The sequence below is a fragment of the Carcharhinus amblyrhynchos genome, chromosome 8 (genome assembly GCF_965287045.1).
Source record: "Carcharhinus amblyrhynchos chromosome 8, sCarAmb.v2.hapA, whole genome shotgun sequence".
NCBI classification, from domain to species: domain Eukaryota; kingdom Metazoa; phylum Chordata; class Chondrichthyes; order Carcharhiniformes; family Carcharhinidae; genus Carcharhinus; species Carcharhinus amblyrhynchos.
This window is the reverse complement of record NC_137331.1, coordinates 64,413,111-64,428,808: the sequence shown is the minus strand read 5'-3', so window position 1 is coordinate 64,428,808 and position 15,698 is coordinate 64,413,111. Positions and strand designations below refer to the sequence as shown.

The 15,698-nt window shown below is 40.4% G+C and overlaps 1 protein-coding gene across 6 annotated transcripts in view; it reads left to right on the top strand.

Moving 5' to 3' along the window:
• fam110b (family with sequence similarity 110 member B) overlaps window positions 1-15,698 on the top strand; it is a 140,866-nt gene that overhangs the window by 37,940 nt on the left and 87,228 nt on the right. For 2 of the 6 annotated variants that reach the window (XM_080194199.1, XM_080194200.1), the window contains exon 1: window positions 8,748-8,885. The exons of the other annotated variants lie outside the window; for them this stretch is intronic. The gene's annotated coding sequence lies outside the window, so the exon portion shown is untranslated. Of the gene's footprint in view, window positions 1-8,747; window positions 8,886-15,698 lie in introns of those variants that run through there. 6 annotated transcript variants of the gene reach the window in all.

Below are 15,698 nucleotides of genomic sequence, written 5' to 3'. Positions count from 1 at the left end.
AAAAACACAAGCTGGGCTACAGGGAAAGGCAGGAGAGTGGGGTTAACTTGCTTTAACGTAGACCTGGCACAGACACAATGGGTCGGATGTCATAGAAACCCTACAGTGCAGAAAGAGGCCATTTGGCCCATCGAGTCTGCACCGACCACAATCCCACCCAGCCTCTTCCCCTATATCCCGACACATTTACCTGCTAATCCCTCTAACTTACATATCTCAGGACTGAGGGGCAATTTTAACATGGCCAATCAACCTGACCCGCACATCTTTGGCCTCCTGTGTTGCAACCATTCTATGATGCACAATGGGATATAGTTTTTTACATAAAACTGGAAAGAGAATTTTGAGAAAAAGCATTTTGTGCAATGATGGATAAATAACATGCTAAATACAGTAACAAAAAACAAAATGCTGGAACAACACATCAATCAGCATCTGATGAAGGATTACACACCTGAAGCATTATTATTTGCAGATACAAATTGACCTGTATATTGCTGCTGTTTTGTTGGTATGTCAAGATTTTCAGTATTTGGGGGCGGCAAGTGGGATTCTCCAACCTTGTTTCGCCGTTATCCCAGAGATTAGTGTGCAAAGCTAAAAATCCTTTTCACGCCCAGCGTGAAAGTATTTGCAATTCTCACTGCCTGTTTTTAATGGTAGAAACCATTCCATACCCATTCTTATCCAGACAGGGCGCGAGGGTGATTAGCATAAGATTGACTGGCTGCTTTTCAATCTCATTAGCAAAATTGGCATGTGATCCCCCCCCCCTTCCACCAAATGCACCCATTTCAGCATGATGTCACATTGGCGCGAAGCACTGCTGCTCCTTAGTGTGGTTCCAGCACAGCAGTTGCGAGGGAGAGTGAGGAAGTGAGTACTGCTGTGCACCAACCTCCTGAGTGCAAAGAGTGGTTCAGTCACTGCCATGATATGGGATGGATTGGGGGCCCCCATGCGCACAGGGGCTTGGGAAGAACCAGGCTGGGCCAGGAGTGCTGTGGTTGAGGATCGCCGTTGCATTGTGGCCGTCTGGTGAGCATTCATCCTGCCTGCCGAAAGCCCCCCTGAGGTCAAGGTCAAATCCCACTAATTATCACTCCCTCCAACCTGCCACCTGTCAGCCAGGAGGGCTGAGCGGTTTACCGTGGGTATCCCATACCAGACCCCACTAATAGTCAGAAGCATCGGGCAACTGATGCCCCATTAAGGGAACAGCTCTGCACACTGCATGAACTCTGTGATCCTCCCAGTGACTGCTTTTGTGGCATTTCACAGTCATCTGCACACAGGTGCATTTAGGAGATCACGGATGCCATGTATGCCCGAGCAGGGCACTCGATACATTTTGACCAGAGCCCGGTGCAGTAAGGAGCCAGAGCTGAAGGCGTCGCTGCCATCATAGGCATGCCGCAGGTTCAGAGGGCTATAGACAGCGTGGAGATCACCCTGCGGCCCCATGGAATAAGGGAGTGCCCTTTATCAACAACTCCTGACATCAGAAATCAAATTTAGCTACTTTTAGCATTACTGGCTGCCCCAATTTGCATCACTATACATTTTATATTCCACTTTATTGGGATGGAGATGCAGGGTCTGTGGAGACCCCAGCAGAGACAACAAATCCCTCAGGAATGTAAAAGACACTCTTTCTTGAGCCATTAACAAGACATTAAGACAAACACCTGGAATTCAACTGTTGAAGATGGAACATTAAATGTAAATGATTTGGGCTATAGGTCAATGATTAAATTTGCAGACACTAGCTGATCAGGCTACCTTTAGGAATGCGCAGCCTTATTTGTTTTCCCTCTTCCAACAACGGAGGGAGCAAGCCATAAAAACATAGAATAGTACAGCACAGTACAGGCCCTTCAGCCCTCGATGTTGTGCCAAGCTATGCCCGGACCCAAGATCAAGCTATCCCACTCTGTATCATTCCGGTGTTAAGGCCACAATCAGCTGTTATCCTTCAAATGGTAGAGCAGGCTTGAGGGACCACATGGCTTATTCCTCCTAATTCAAAAGTTTGTACGTAGTTAATGGCAAGTTACTCAGTTGCATCGAACAAAAGGTCCAGCTTCATTTGTTGCTGTCTTCTCTACCCAGTGAGCTGTTGCTTTTTAATCACTATCTCCCTGCTCTTGACTTCCCCCTTAAATACCCAGCCTCATTACTTCCTGCTTTGCTTTCAAAAGCTTTCCAAACCTGAACATATCAGTGTTTCTTTCTGTCTTTCACCCCGTTAAGTTCCATTTTCCTCCTCAAAGATCGGTCAGTATGAGGCACAGTATTGAAATGTAATTTTTGTGTTGTTTTAAGCTGCCTTAGCAACCATAATGGACCCCTCTCATTCAGTAACAAACTCAACTTACTCACTTTTCCATCTCACTTCCTTCTACACGAGGCACAGAACAGCTTACACTGCTTGGTCGTCCAGTTTCAAAGTCAAAGTAATTCAGAGTATCCATTTCCACATCATAGGAAAAGACCTTGGAGTCTGAGGTTCCATTCAGCTTGAGGGAAAACACCCAAACATTTCATAAATATCCCAATAACAACACTGTACAGGATAATTAAACATCAATAAAATAGAAGGAACACAAGCTGAGCAGCACTTTTCCCACACATTGCTATGAGAATTGAAATTCAGTAGAACAGACCAATGGATTAATCAGCTGTTTGAGGATGGAGTCTGCTAGATGGACGTGAAACAAAGCAGGCTCACTCCAATTACAACCTCTATATGAATTTTGCCCTCCCTACCTGTGCACATTCCTATTGAAATGTGGTGCAGGGCCACAGCATCTCAAGTCCCCAGTTCACCCTGCTCCCCAGTTTGGAGAGAATCGGATTATAATTAGGCAAAGTGAAAGTCCTACGACCAGTAAGTCCCCTTTTTGTGTGTTTAAAAAAAAAAGACAATTTTGCAGAGTTGCTGTTGAAATGCTGAAGAACCAAGGACAAGGAGTTGAAGCTGTGAAGGCTCCGTAACCCTTCACCATTCCTGGTGAGCTTCAAACCCTGTTGGCTGATCGAGACCAACCAGAGACATGCCTTCTGCAAACAGAGATCTTTCAAAACCAAAATCCCACTCAACACTACTATATCCAGCGGAACGACTGAATTAACTGCCGCAACTTTGAATCGAAACATCAGAACCACTGATGGAGCACCTGACCAGCAGAGTTACTGACTATATATTCCTTTTAATTATGGTCTCCAATTCGATCAATTTAATCTGAGCAATCTATCCAGTTTCACTCTGTACAATCTGTGTATACATGTGGAAGTTGGTGAGTACTTTGTTGGTAACTTTATTGTTAAACTTAAAACCTGTCCGATTGGTTCTTCCATCATTTCAGCATGTAAACAATTAAACACTTATAAGATTGGCAATTGCATCCTTTTAAAATGTGTGGTTAAAAATAAAACCCAGTTACAATCAACAAGTGGGGAGTGGAAATCGAGGGGAGCCATTCAGCCCCTCCTCACCCAGTTGTACCTGAACCAGTCTTTGGTCAATAGGAATAGAAAGCCCTATGTGCTTTTCTAAAACGGCAGTAACAAGGTCACAAACAAGATGGTCGAAATGTCCCACTAAAAATGATGTGATTTCCTTAAAACCAGTCAAATTTAAAAGAAAAGCGTCAAAAGCAAAGAATGCAGCAATTCAAAGATTTAGAAAAAGCTGACAATAGGTAATCTTGCTTGATGGGAACTACTTATTGTCTTCAAAGGAAAGCAAGCATTCTGAAATTTGTCAATAACCATCTTTACATTTCCCAGCATCAAATTGTTTTTTCCCTTGAAACTGAGCATTGTGTTCATTGGTCTGTGAAATACTCTAATTTGAAAGGGGCTATGTGGTGTAATGACATCTTATGGAGAATAATATGCTGCGACATTTTAGTCTATTTCTATTTCGTACATGAACAATCTTGCACGGTGGTCTTGTACACCAGATGGGTGGCCAACTACTAAGGGTTTATACATATAAATGAAAGATGGCACATAAGCCAACTATATATAATGTCCCTTTTCTAGCATTTTTGTGCTAAGAAAAACAAGGTTTAAATTTATTTTGGGTGTGTTTACTTGTTTTATAAGCTGAACAAATAATTCAGTGGCAGAAGTAACCAGCCTATTGAAAATGTTGATTCAGTCTCAGTTGAATTTTTATAAGTATTGCTTTCATGCATGTTTTAAAAGGATACTGAGCCTCCTTAACCCATGATTCTTTTTGTCATTAAATCTGTCCTGCCTTCCACCCTTCCTTCCCTTTTTATTCTGCTCTTAGACCTTTCACTTGCTCTAAACCTATTTGTACATTTAAGTTTTTCTGCAGCTCTGGAAAAAGGGGTCGTCACGATCCAAAACATTAATTCTGTTTCTGTCCACAGATGCCGCCTGACTTGCTGCATTTTTTCAACATTTTCTGTTTTTACTTTTGACCTACTGGCCTGGGCTATATTTGAAATCAGGCCCCACAAGTAAAGTCCAGTGTCTAACTCGTTCAACTACCCAATTTACAGTATGTTTTAAAACCTCTTGGCCAAGAATATGTAACCACCAGAGAAAATGACAATTATCCACATATCTAGCTCTCTTTCCATAGCAATTTTCCATGTACCTTGCTGTGTTTCCACTTCTCATCCTTTCCCTTCACTGCTCCTATAGATCCCTTTTTTACTTCACAAATGAGTAGACAACACATTGTCTCTGATGCCACTTCTGGTGCCTCTTTACCATATACCTCCTTTCCTCTCCCCAATTTGAAATTCTGAATTGTGTGGCTCAATAACTAACTAACATGGTTAGTAAGTTTGCAGATGGCAGCAAGATTGGTGGCATAGTGGACCGTGAAGAAAGTGATCTCCGATTGCAATGGGATCTTGATCAATTGGGCCAGTGGGCTCTCAAATGGCAGATGGAGTTTAATTTAGACAAATGCAATGTGGTGCATTTTGGTAGATTGAACCCAGGGCAAAACTTACTCAGTTAATGGTAGGGCATTGGGGAGAGTTACAGAGCAAAGAGATCTAGGGGTACATGTTCATAGCTCCTTGAAAGTGGAGTCACAGGTGGACAGAGTGGTGAAGAAGGCATTCGGCATGCTTGGTTTCATTGGTCAGAGCATTGAATACAGGAGTTGGATGTCATGTTGAAGTTGTACAAGACATTGTAAGGCCACACTTGGAATACCGTGTGCAGTTCTGGCCATCCTATTATAGAAAGGATATTATTAAACTAGAAAAAGTGCAGAAAAGATTTACTAGAATGCTACCGGGACTTGATGGTTTAGGAGAGGCTGGATAGCCTGGGACTTTTTTCTCTGGAGTGTAGGAGGCTGAGGGGTGATCTTATAGAGGTCTATAAAATAATGAGGGTCACAGATGACCTAGATAGTTAATGTCTTTTCCCAAAAGTAGGGGAGTCTAAAACTAAAGAGTGTAAGTTTAAGTTGACAGGGGAAAGGTACAAAAGTGTCCAGAGGGGCAACTTTTTCACACAGAAGCTGGTGAGTGTCTGGAACAAGCTGTCAGAGGTAGTATTAGAGGTGGGTACGATATTGTCTTTTAAGAAGCATTTAGATAGTTACATGGATAAAATGGATATAGAGGGATATGGGCCAAATGCGGGCAATTGGGATTAGTTTAGGGGTTTTAAAAAAAAAAGTGGCATGGACAAGTTGGGCCAAAGGGTCTTTTTCCATGCTGTAAACCTCTGACTCTATGATTCTATAACTCAAAAATTAGAAGGGATTGATTCTGACTGGAACCAATTCTTATGCATGCAGAGTCTGTTTATAGCCATGTTACAGCTTCTCTTGCCTCCTGTGGCTGAGTTGCCTTCAAGGCAGGATTGTTTTTACAGTTAGTGGTCTTTCTAGTCTGGTGCTTTCTTACCACCATGGCAAATTTAAACTCTCAAATCGAAAAAAATGCTTTTGACATGCCAATGTGTACACATATTTTCCTGTTCATCTTCTGCTTTAGTTTAATTAAGCCATCACTTTTGGTTACTCCTAGTTTATAATTCCATATGTTATTCATATATCGCTATATGAATATATATTGTTCCATGTATCCTTTAATGAAAGTATATTCTAATATGCTTTAGTAAAAACATTCATGAATGCTTTTTATTGCATTCATTTTCATATGTAAATTGCAAAAAAGCTGTTAAAATACTTTATAATCTAGTCTTGCATTACTCTAAATTGCTTTCTGTGCCTTGCTTCTGTCAATTTAAAGTTGGATATTGTCAAATACTTGCACCATGAAGCTGCTCACAAAATGTTTTAGCAGTATTGTGGCATCATCTGTAATCTTAACCTTTCTCTTGGTATGCATTAACTGTGTGGTCAGCTACTACCATAATGCTAACATTGTTCGTTTGCTTCCTAATCTAAACATGTTCTTTTTTTTCTTGTACAACAAATGACAGTCCTACCATCCCTGCCCCCTCAAAACTATTAAATATTTACATACTTACAGTGAGCATTAAATAGTTTAATCAGAGAAGCCAGTTGAAGGGATTTATTCAAATTAATATCTACTAATTGGCACCATTTGTGTCGTACTGCTACATGTAGTTTGGCAGAACACAAACAGGCGGTTCTGTCCAATTGGTGTTTATTCCCAGGAGGAATCTATCCTTTCTCACTTCATCTCCCCCTATCTATAAGGCCTTGTATTCTTTTCTCCCTTGTGCACTTACCTAACTTCTCATTAAATGCATCAATGATGTTCGCTTTAGCCAGTCCGTGTGATAGCACAGTTCCCAGTGAGTTTCTCTGCTCTTTTCCAACTAAAATTTAGTTCCATTTGCACTGGTGTCTAAATTGTAACTTCTTGTGCGAAAAATCCAAAGGGTGTAAGGAAGTTGTGGTCACGTGAGAGACATCACAACCCAATCCCCTCTTCATTGAATAATGGTCAAAGGGGATAATTATAATTTGTTTAACTTTTAAAAATATACTGTTGTTAATAACTTGTTTAATTACATTCTTTTAATATCGAATTTCTGTTAATTGAATGACAAGTCTCTTTTCAAGTTGCTTCAAAAGAAAGAATTGAATGCCTTACGCCTGATTAATCCATGGAGTATACTGTTGCTCTATTGGTATATTTTTCTACAAAAGCATGTTGAATTTATTGACAGAGATGCACATGATTTTGACTGGCTTCTGTTCCTTTTTTCATAAAGCAAAACATCCCAAATCATAAGTACAGGAAAAATGCTTTGCTTATTATTGTTGTGTTGGTGTAACATTAGTGAGAAGCAAATGAAACTCTGGTTCTAAATTTTGTTGGTTAAACCACAAGGGTGGCGGAAGAAAGATAAATGGTCTGTAAGGTGTAAGCTTCCATGTTGAAACTAAAATATTCTGGAATGGTTACGTTAACTCTGGCAATACAATTGCATATTTGTGTAACATCAGAGCATTTGCATATATGAAAGCGATCTTGTTCCTTTCCTGGATCACTTCGGGGGGATGCAGGCTAGGGAATATGGGCAGTTTATGAGAAAAGCCAAATGTACTTGCTCAAAGCCCTATTTTGTCCACTTGTCGACGCTTTGGGCTCCTAGGGTGACCCCCCCCCCATCCTCCACCACCCCTCCCCCCACCCTCCACTACCTCTCCACCCCCTCCAAGTCAATCCAGTGACAGGAGCTAATTTAATGTTAACTGATCATTTGCATTTGCTAATTTAAGAATATTTTTGAGTATTACTGGGCATGAAGCAAGTGTTCTATAATTCGGCTGATTCACACTCTCCTTCACGTGCAACAAATTATAGAAGCTGAGTCATTTTGCATCACAGCTCTGTGCGTGCGAAGCAAAATTGTAATGAAGTGTCTGCATTTATCTTGTTTTTACGAACTTTGAGGAAAATATTGTGCATCAAATTGAATTAGCTTATCCACAATAACTTTGAAATATGTACTTTGTATCACAGTGAATTGTAAATATAAAACAAAGAACAATGCAGCACAGGAACAGGCCCTTTGGCCCTCTAAGCCTTCATCAATCATGTGGTCCTAACTAGACCATCCGTTTGTATCCCTGTATTCCCAGTCTGCGCATGTGGCTCTCTAGATAAGTCTTAAATGATCCTAGCGTGTCTGCTTCAACCACCTTGCTTGGTAGTGCATTCCAGGCCCCCACCACCCTCTGTGTAAAATACGTCCCCCGCATATCTGTATTGAACCTTGACCCCCCTTACCTTGAGCTTGTGACCCCCTTGTGTTTGTCATTTCTGACCTGGGAAAAAGCTTCCAACTGTTCACCCTATCTATGCCCTTCATAATTTTATAAACTTTTATTAGATTGCCCCTCAACCTCTGTCTTTCCAGGGAGAACAACCCTAGTTTACTCAATCTCACTTCATAGCTAATACGCTCCATACCAGGCAACATCCTTGTAAACCTTTTCTGCACTCTCTCCAAAGCCTCCACATCCTTTTGGTAGTGTGGCCTAACCAACATTCTATATAACTGCAACATCATATGCCAACTTTTATACTCTATGCCCCGTCCAATAAAGGCAAGTATGCCATATGCCGCCTTCACAATGAACAGTTCATTTACTAGGTGAAGGTGCCAGCATGATAATGAGCATATGCAGGATAGTGTAAGTCTCTATCTTCCCTGAGAGGCTGACATCAGCACTGGACAAATGATCAGCTTTACATAGCAGCTGTAATCTTCTTGCTGCATTGGAGAGAATAATCAGGGACATGCTTACAGTTGACATGAAAATAAGCGTCTCTGATCAAAGCACGATAAGTAGTGTTCTTTCAATATTGTATTTCTGGAGTGAGGTTAATGCACCTACTGGCAACATCCAGCAAAGGACCCTCCAGACCAGACAAGTGAGTACCTTTTTTTCCCTTTTTGTATGTTTCACAAAACACATTTGTGCGTAGAAGCGAATACTGTTGACCATGCTATTGAATTTAATATTGCTGGATGTAGTATAATTTGTACTCCAGTGGGACACAGCAGCAGATGTGACCCATTATTATTGTGGCAGGAATTAGCTTATTGTTGGCTTATTTTGACGGCTGGGGCACGAGATCTATTGGTCTTCACTACTTACACATCAGTGCGCATGTAATGCTTTGTGGATATCTTTCTGTATTCTGTTCATTTTGCTCTTTTTATAAACCTGTTTCCGGATGGCAAAACCTGTGTGCATTTTCCAAGTATATTCCAGGATTGTTTGATTACATGAGGCCTCAGGTTTGGCTTTGGATCAATCAGCATTGTTTTGTTTTGAGATGATGTTTGTCTTGTGTATGTGTTATTCAGAGTAAAAATGGCAACTTGTTGTTGGATTGCTTTTTTTTTTGAAGCAACATTCTGCTTGAACAATTTTACAAATTCAATTCAGTAAAAACCCTTTCACAAGCCTGAGTTAGAATCATGTCCTTAAGACTATTTAGGCCCTTGAATATTGAGGTGCTGAATTGGAAAATAATCAGCATTTAATTACTACATGTATTTCAATTTTGCATATCACATCATACCCTTACTTTATTAAAACACATTTGGGCAATGTGTCTTTTTGTAAATTTTAGTTTGATAGTTTTAATTTTTAATAATTGTGATTAAAGATAATACACAGCCTTTCTCTTGTCTACATGGAAGTGTCTATTTGACTTTAATGAGGGAAGCTCCATTCATTAATTATTCTGTTTGCCTCATGGCAATGTTTGGTGACTTTACTTCATATGACTTATGACGTGTTGGGTAATCGCTAGACAGACAGTTCATCACAAAATGGGATTGGGTAACAGAGTTATTTGGACAAATAACATGGGACCTCGTTCAAATAGAAACCTAGATTGATGGAATGAAAATCTAATCCATCTGCTGGTTTGGGTCTGTATGAAATAGATTTTCACAGTCGTAACCTGGCTCCCCATGGGCTTAGGTCCACAACGCGCAGCACTTGTAAATCAACACTATATTACCGACCTCACTCTGAAAGTCACTGGTGTAAGGAATAGAAAATTGTCACTGCTGCAGTAATGAAGCTCTGTTAACTTCCTCCACTGTTTCTCAGTTTAGCTCTACATTAAGTACTATAGGAATGCTTGATGTTGACATGGTTTGTTCTAACAAAAACAACTTCTAGTTAACAACATAACAATCAGAACTACAATTACTTGAGTTGTCTTAATTCAGCAATCATTTCCAATACTGTTTTTTGAAAAACGTTGTGCAAATTCAACATAATTATTCCTGCAGTTTGATTTTCAATGTTAAATTATTAATTCTGTGGATTGAAAAATAAAGATAGTCATCAACATAATTCAATCAAATTAGTGATTTTCTTTTTTAAACACATCATGACAGAATTGTTGTTAAAACACCTGGTTTAATAACTGATAGAGCCTGATGATGCCACTGGAGAGGAATTTTCTGCAATAGCGTTCATCTTCAAAGAAAACAAAGTGAATATTTAAATAAAAATAGACTTTGCAATCTCCATAAGGACTAACTTTAAAAAATACTTCCAGTCAATAACTGAAAGCATAACAGGACGATTTTTTAAACATTTTAACTGTAAGGTAAGACTAAATGTACATCTTTCTAGGCAGGTTGTACATTAAACTATAGCAAGAATACCCCTCCCCCAATGCTTATTTTTAGCTGAAACTGAAAATAAAACACACTTCATAGGTATATTCTCAGGGGGATTGACAGGACAGATGCTGAGAAATTATTTTCCTTTGTGGGAGAGTCTAGAAGCAGAGGCCATAATCTCAGCGTAAGCAATCATCTATTTAAGAATGCACAAGGAGGAATTTCTTCAGAGGATAGTGAATCTATGGATTTTTTTTACGATGTGGAGATGCCGGCGTTGGACTGGGGTAAACACAGTAAGAAGTCTGACAACACCAGGTTTAAGTCCAGCTGATTTATTTGATAGTAAACTCACAAGCTTTCAAGGTTTCCTTCTTCGTCAGGTGAATGGAGAGTTCTGGCCTCAGACGGAGCATATAAAGCACAGACAATTTACAGATTACTGATTAGAATGCGAGTCTTTACAGCTAATCTGCTATTCAAGTCTTAAAGTGGCCAACAATGTGAGTGGAAGGAGCACTGAGCACAGGTTAAAGAGATGTGTATTGTCTCCAGACAGTACAGTAAGTGAGGTTTTGCATGACCTCATGAGGACGGTCTCAACAGGGATCTTGGGTTCATGTCACACTATCAGTAACCCCCATGACTTGCCTGGGTTTAAGACTTGAATAGCAGGTTTGGTGTAAAGATTTGCATTGTAGGTGTACTGGCCTTCATTAATCAAGGGATTGAGTTTAGGAGTCTGGAGGTAATGCTGCAACTTTATAAGAACCCTTGTCAGACCCCACTTGGAGTACTGTGTGCAGTTCTGGTCGCCTCACTACAAGAAGGATGTGGAGGCTATTGAGAGGGTGCAGAGGAGATTTACAAGGATGTTGCCTGAATTGGGAGCCATGCCTTATGAAGATAGGTTGAGGGAGCTAGGGCTGTTCTCCCTGGAGAGACGAAGGTTGAGAGGTGACCTGATAAAGGTTTGTAAAATGTTGAGAGGAATAGAAAGGGTGGATTCTCAGAAGCTATTTCCCAGGGTTGAAATGGTTGCTACGAGAGGACACAGGTTTAAGCTGCTGGGAAGCAAGTACAGAGGAGATGTTAGGGGTAAGTTTTTCACTGAGGCTGGTGAGTGAGTGGAACGGCTGCCATCGGTGGTGGTAGAGGCAAACTCGCAGGGATCTTTTAAAAGACTTCTGGATGACTATATGGGATTTAATGGGATTGGGAGTTACAGATAGTTCTACGGCTTGGTAGGTATAGACATGATCGGCGCAACTTGTGGGCCGAAGGGCCTGTTTGTGCTGTAGTATTCTATGTTCTATGTTCTCATCAGTGATCTGTAAACTGTCTGTGCTGTTATATGTTCTGTCTGAGGTCAGAACTCTCCATCCACCTGATGAAGAGGGAAACCTCGAAAGCTTGTAAGTTTACTATCAAATAAGTCAGTTGGACTTAAACCTGGTGTTGTCAGACTTCTTACTGATTTTGTTTTACCACAAGGGCATGTGGAGACTGGGTCATTTAGTATGTCTAAGGCTGAAATAGACAGATTTTTAATCAGCAAGAAAATCAAGAGAAATGGGGATACGGTGCAAAAGCAGATTTGAAAATTAGCAGATCAGCCATGATCTCATTGAATGGTGGAGCTGACTCGATGGACTGAATGGTCTACTTCTGCTCCTACATCTTATGGTCTTGTGGTTTTATGGTTAGGCAAACCATGCAACTTTGTTTGTATTTGGTTGTTTGAATCCATGCGCAAGCTTCCACACATTCCAGATCAGTGATCCATAGAACTGTGTTCAATTCAAGAGGAAAAATTGTTTTGATATCATTCCCCTAAAGTAAAAGAAAGTTTACATATATATTTCTTGTCACCAGCATTATCTAAATGATATGTAAGCAGAAAATCTTCAGTTGTGTTTAACATTCCGCATTGTAGCAAATACGTGTGCCACTTTTATGTAAACTTCACAGCTTTTTTGAAATCTAATGGCCTGCACAAGTTTACTCATCAGGATATCTTGCCATAATATCCTTGGCACTCCGATAGGTCATTGACACTATTGCTTTACTCCACATCTCCAGATATGCAAATGAATAATTGTAGATGCATATTTTCATTTTTGTTCCAGTTCTACTTGCACCTTTTCATATGGGTCTTTTAATATCAGACATTATCACCCCTCCCCCCTCCACAGTGCAAATATGTATTTTACGATAATAACAATGATGCATTTGTTTCATAAATTGCAAGTCAACTTTTCACAGTATTGCATGTAGGGAGTTGGGCACAACTGTTGTCTTGTGATGTTAAAGGGCAGGAGATCCATTTGCCCAGAGTGCAGACATGCTTTCAGATGACTGACAAGGCATTTGCTCAGAGCAGCTGCCAAAAATTGTTTAAAACATAACATAAATAGGAATGTCATTACCTGTACGATCCCTTCCAACATCCAAACTTGGAATTATTGTTCCTTCACTTTCACTGGGTCACAAACCTGGAAAATCTCCCTAACAGCACTGCAGTAGGTCCGGAAGGCAGCTCACCACCACCTTCTTGAGGCAAAAAAAATCAAACTAGTAGAAGATGATCATGGATCTCAGCTAAAGTTTTGACAATTTATTTTAAATTGGTGCAGTGCAACAGCTTAATTGGGCCATCAGAAAACTTAAGGAGATGGAGGGAGAGGGATGTTAGTGGTGCTTTGGCCCAAGTCAAACTGGCTTAAAAAGTGATATTAAACAGCCCAAAGTGAAAGTCATGATGGAATGAAGTAAACTTGTGGACAAGTTGGTATCAGCTTGCAATATCAACAAAACAATATCCAGGCTGTGAGTCAGTTGTAGAGAGGAAGTGGATCCAGGAGCCATTCAAGGGGCAGAGCATCAATGAAGCAATGGTGGCTGTTGACCAGTTCAGTTGGAGGGTAGAATAGGAGCGCTGAGTTATCTGTGAGCCAACAGAGTTATCAGAGCAATGTGCACCAACCACTGTCATTTTGATGGCTCAAGAAGGGAAATCTAAGCATTAAAGCAGTAAAGACCATGCAGCCAGGGGAAAATGAAGGGAATAGCCGTGGAATCATGGAGTCAACAAAACAAAGGAGATTTGTCATTGACTTCAGAACGCGTAGTGGGGAACATGCTCTTGTCTACATCAACAGGGACGAGGTAGAAAGCTTCAAGTTTTTAGGTGTCCAGATCACCAACAATCTGTCCTGGGCCCCCATGCAGACACTATAGTTAAGAAAGCCCACCAACACCCCTATTTTCTTAGAAGACTAAGGAAATTTGGCATGTCAGCTATGATTCTCATCAGTGTTTATAGATGACCATTTCTGGTTGTATCAAAGCGTGGTATGCCCCCTGCTCTGCCCAAGATTGCAAGGAACTACAAAAGGTAGTGAATGTAGACCAATCCATCATGCAAACAAGCGTCCCATCCATCGACTCTGTCTGCACTTCCTACTGCCTCGGCAAAGCAGCCAGCATAATTAAGGACTCCACACCAGACATTCTCTCTTCCGCCTTCTTTAGTCGGGAAAAAGATACAAAATTCTGCAGTCACATACCAACTGACTCCAGAACAGGTTCTTCCCTGCTGACATCACACTTTTGAATGGACCTACCTTGCATTAAGTTGATCTTTCTTCACAGTCTACCTATGACATTCTGCACTCTCTTGTTTCCTTCCCTATGAATGGTATGTTTTGTCTGTATAGCACACAAGAAACAATATTTCTCACTGTATACTAATAAATGTGACAGTAAATCAAATCAAAAGATGACTGTGCTAATCCAGGGTATAGCTAGCTATTACATGGTGCAGGAAGAATGAGAGTTGATCGAACCCAGCCCAATGAAGGATGATAAAGGAGTTTGATGGACAACGAAGTACAGCAAAGTCAACGAACATGGAAATTGAGAAAATGCAGAAATGGGCAACACTATCTGACCAGGATGGGGACCAGATGGAATGGGTTAGCTGAGCAGTGGAGTGAAAATTGACCCACATGCTCAGATAAGAAAGTTGAGTAGAGCCAGTTCAGTGAAGAATGTGGTCATGGTAGACAGAGTGGTAGCAAAAGTGGAAATCATGGTAAAATTCACATAGCAACAGAAAAATTACTGAAAAAAAGTATTTCAATGCAGGACTCAAATGCAGCAACATCAGAGAAGCTGGCAATGCTTGAGGACAGTGTTAAACTCAGCGAGTGAGGTGACTAATATATAGCTTAAAATTTGAAAATCTAGAATGAAATAACAGAGTCACAATACTTAAGGTTTGCATTTGCCGTTTAGTCCAGTAACAGGGTCCAGAAAGGCATATGATTCAGAGTCCTAGCTGTCAGAGTACAGGTAAAAATACAGAAAAAAAAGGTCAAAGAAAGGGACTGGAAATGTGTTCTGGATAGATAGCTTTTAACTTGCAGCTGCAATTGGGGATTGAGCTAGACCACGTTTCTTGTTGTGAGCCAAGTCTTAGCTAGTATGGGAAAGGATGAAATGGGAATGGAAAGGCAAAGATTTATAATATGCTGCTAGGATTGAATTCCAATTCAGTTGGAAGCTACCAGTCCAGGAGCTGGCTGAACTATTTGAATTAAATTTACTTGGACAAAATTCAAATACAGAACAGTGGACTTATGACCCTATTTTGAACCATGTGATGGGCACTAAGACAGTTCTTGCATTTCAGTGCTGGAGTATTCTGACCTTTTTATCTTGTATTTCTCAGTGATTCCCCAGGGAACTAATTGGTGATCCTCCTTTGAAGAATTGCAATATATATTTTGATGGGTTATGCACTGTCCGCAGTAGTGGGAAGTCTGCTGCTTAACTTGCTTTGTCCTCATTCATATTGGAAAATTTGGCCACTTGTGCATATACCTGGAATCTGTGAAATATGTACCTTAGGATGGATCATTGCCTTCAGGGGAGACATTTGGAGAAAGTGGTACTGTATATTGCAATTATGTATAGTTTGTGTAATCCAATTATTGAAGCACGGAATCTTCTAGGTTTACCTGAGAAATAAGTTGCTCGGTTTCTCATTATTACTGGTGTCAAATAAAAATCATTAAGTGTTGCATATA